This window comes from Athene cunicularia, assembly GCF_003259725.1.
Source record: "Athene cunicularia isolate RWA chromosome 1 unlocalized genomic scaffold, athCun1 chr1_part2, whole genome shotgun sequence".
NCBI classification, from domain to species: domain Eukaryota; kingdom Metazoa; phylum Chordata; class Aves; order Strigiformes; family Strigidae; genus Athene; species Athene cunicularia.
Window position 1 is genome coordinate 77,321,089 of NW_020799092.1, and position 3,663 is coordinate 77,324,751.

The 3,663-nt window shown below is 38.7% G+C and overlaps 1 long non-coding RNA gene across 1 annotated transcript in view; it reads right to left on the minus strand.

Annotated features, from left to right (window-relative positions):
• Positions 1–1,921: 1,921 nt before the first annotated feature.
• The window catches only part of LOC113491333, a 40,188-nt gene continuing 38,446 nt past the window's right edge, over positions 1,922–3,663 (minus strand). Inside the window, exon 3 of the long non-coding RNA XR_003400379.1 lies at positions 1,922–2,500. This is a non-coding gene — a long non-coding RNA (uncharacterized LOC113491333). The remainder of the gene's footprint in view (positions 2,501–3,663) is intronic.

Here is a 3,663-nt window from a genome sequence, read left to right on the forward strand (position 1 = left end):
GAAAAAAAAAAAAAAAAGAAAAAAAGACATTTTCAGCCCTTCCTGCTAAGTGTTCAATAAGAAACATGAAACATTGTCTAATACACATTACATATGGGAGATGTTAAAAAGTCTGACTACTGAGAAGTTGATCAGAAGTACTAAGTGAAATCATAATTTCTTGCACTTCTAATTGATTTGATTCTCCAGCAAGATGTCACAGTACCTTCAGCTCCCTTCAAACTCTTCTTTGTACTTCATCTAAGGTATCTATGTTTTCATATTTTTGTCACTTCAAGTAGGTATGAAAGCACATTTTATATACTTTGCATTTTAAGACACATATTTGTCCCATATGAAACCAATAAAATAATCTATAGCTCAAGACTTGTATCACGATTCAATGTCTAGGTTCCAAGTTTGTACTCAGAGCACAAATCTTCAGACTTAAGTGATAATGGGTTATTTTCTAACAAGTATCACCCTGTTTTAATATTAAAGTACATGACACACAATGACAAAACCCCCAAACTACAATGCTTCATCATGGAAGAACATCTCAATCTTTGCTTACAACTTCCACTAGTACTGTTAATTTTCCAACTGTTCAAATAGAAACTCTGTTTTGGTAACAGCTTGTTGAGAGAACTCCATGTTTTCCCAGTATGTACTTGAAGAAGATTAATGAGTCTTACTAACATGCCAAGTCAATCTGTTCCCTTCTGTCAATCAACTCCCATAGAACAAGTATGTCTGTCTCACTGGCTATATTTTCATGCAGATACACTGCAAAAATTTAATTAAAACGCTAACCACAACTGATCATGAAATACATTCCAGAACACCATTTAAGAAATAATTGGATAGGTATTAGGTAAACCTTTTTACGAAGAACTTTTTCTTCAAGGGGTCATTGAGGACGAAGGAAAGGATAAAAAATATTAATAATTTGACAGAATAATTCTTATGGTTGAATTTTCATTTCTGCTGTCAGCTGGTTCAGCCTGTTTTTAAAAATGATATCTACTTGCAACATCCTACTTGACTATTGTCTGAGAATAAATAATTTACATTTGAAAGGAAGTACAGTGTTGCTCTTACCTTTCTATCTAGGTGGAGGAGGAGAAGAAATTTTGTAAATAGGAAAAGGAGATGACAGCTCTTGCAAGGCTGACTTTTCATGTCAGCAAGCAATAACATATCATCCTGTTCTAATATATCCATTTTAAAAAAAAGAAATTAAGAAACGAGATGGGGATTTCTCATTTCCTTGAATTCCATGGAGGTCCACTGTGTACAAGACACTGCCACAAGTGATGCACCTGAAAAAACAGGGTGGTATAATTCTGTCTATCCTACATTACATAAAACCTGAAAAAAAAGTAGACTTCAGGTCTCAATCAGTTAAATTTGTCATATTACAGGTTAATGATGAGTGGGTGAACCAGAGCACAGAAGAATTAGCCAGCAGAGTCAGCGCTAACATCATGGAGGGAGCAGTCCTTTGAGAAGGCTGTAATAGGAGTCAGGGGAACACTCAAGGGGAAGTCAATCAAGTTAGAGGGAAAAAAAAATGAAGGATTGGAACAGAAACAAAGAGAAAATGAAAGTTCATCTGTGGAAGACTGAATACCACTTATAGAGGACAAGAACCTGAAAGTCTGAAAGCTATATCTACTTCCATTATTCAAGTTTTGCAGTTATTAAGAGCTTTCCTCAAAACAACAACAAAAAGAAAAAATACATAAGATGTAAAAATATGTAAAGAGATGTTTATGTCTTGAATAGATTGTTAACAACTGCAGATTCTCTTGTCCACTGAAGTAGGTCAGCTTCTAATCTGTTTTCTAGTTAGCAAACAGGTCCAAACGGAATGAAAATTCGGTAGGGCCCAGAAAAACATAGAGAATTAAGGCACTGCAGACAACGTCAACAGCTGAAACACATTTATTTTTCATAAACAGTAGATCTTGGTCAATTGGCCTAATGTGAGAACACTAAGAACCAGGAATGATTATGCTCACAAGGGTATTACATCACTGAGGGAAAAATAACAGTCGCATGGCCTGTTTCAGAGAACATACATATAATTCCTACCCATAGTAGTCATTGGAAGAGGAGACAGGCTACCCCATCTTTCCTAGTGATTGAAGTATAGCCCAAAATACTGGAAAAAGTTTCAGTGTACAAAGTTCCTGAAGGGTCTTGGGGCTTTGTCCCCTACCACAATGGGTGCTTGTAGCAGCTCTAGCATTGTCCAGCACTTAGAAGTTGATTTTCTGGCTTTTTTTTTTTTTTTCTTTCCACATTCATAGGCCAAGAACTTATGGTAAACCCAGACTGCTGTCAGCTGACTTTAGGTTAATCCTCACAGTCCTTCTGGATGCAGGCTCTCACTTCAGTCCTCCAGCTGTCTTGCAGTTCATCTGCAATATCATCTGCTCTTGGTCCACTTGAACAGGCCAAATTTGTTTGGAACTTACATGGTGAAAGCATCCTGGATCAATGTCTTTCTATATATCTGTGAGAAAAAGAAAAAACAGAACCATGTAATTTATTTGCATGATCAGGAACAGAGACTATACCACATCAATTTCCAGACATGGACTACTGAGACATCTACTCACAGGCCAAATTTTGTAACTTTACATCTAAAGCCCAAACCTTATTGTGTTGTCATGGAGATCATACAAAGAACATGACACCAGAAACTAGAAGTAAATGTCTGAGAGTCCAGTACAAATGACCAATTTTGCATTTTGGTAATCTATAGGTTATACTATTGATGGTGGAGCAGAGAATGATGGACCTGATCTGTTTTTATGGTATGAATATACTATTTCAAGAAGAATCAATGACAGAGATGGGTGAAACGGTGCTCCCCGCCACCCCCCTAAGCAATGCTGTGGTGTTGTTGCATCTCACTGTAACCCATTCTGCCCAGTGAAGGGGTTATGCAGAAATAGCCCCAAACTTCAGAACTAATGTGGATCCCATCATGGAGATGATATGTACAGGGACAAGAACAGTGCAAGACTGTGATCAGAAGTAGGATGAGCTTCCTGCTATCATTCCCTATGAGCCCTGGGAATGTCAGCAGAAGGTGGAATTTGATGTGCTGGCTGAAGTACATGAATGGAGTCTAGACAGAGGAGTGACAAGATGGGGTGTGAAAGAGCTGCTGCTGGAATGTATCCCTGGGTAATGACATAACTCTACAGTTAATTGACTTCACAGATTTTGGAACCTAGGTTTCACCTTGTAGGAGTTCTGATGGGCAGAACCTCAGACATACATTTGGTGTTGGGAGAGGGAGAGACAGAAGGGCACTTCAGACTGGGGTCTTCTGCTGAGGTCAGAAACGACCAGATGCTTTCCAGATGCAGGCACTGAAGTGTATGGAGCTGGAAAAGTTGGGCAATAACATTTCTGGTCATGACACAACTGCTTACTTGGAGAACTTCCATGTGGCTACGTTTCCACTCCTTTGTTGTCGAATTAAAGGATGTCTCTCATTTTATGTAGTTAGAGGTCCAGAGCAAGTTGTGGAGGACATCAGTTCCTGAAGCGATGGTGGGAAGTTTTATGACAAAAGGGAGCTCTAACATGCTATTGTTGCAGTTGTCATGCCCACAGTGCCACATACATCATCTGGTCACTTAGAAGGATCCATGTGCCCCCCCC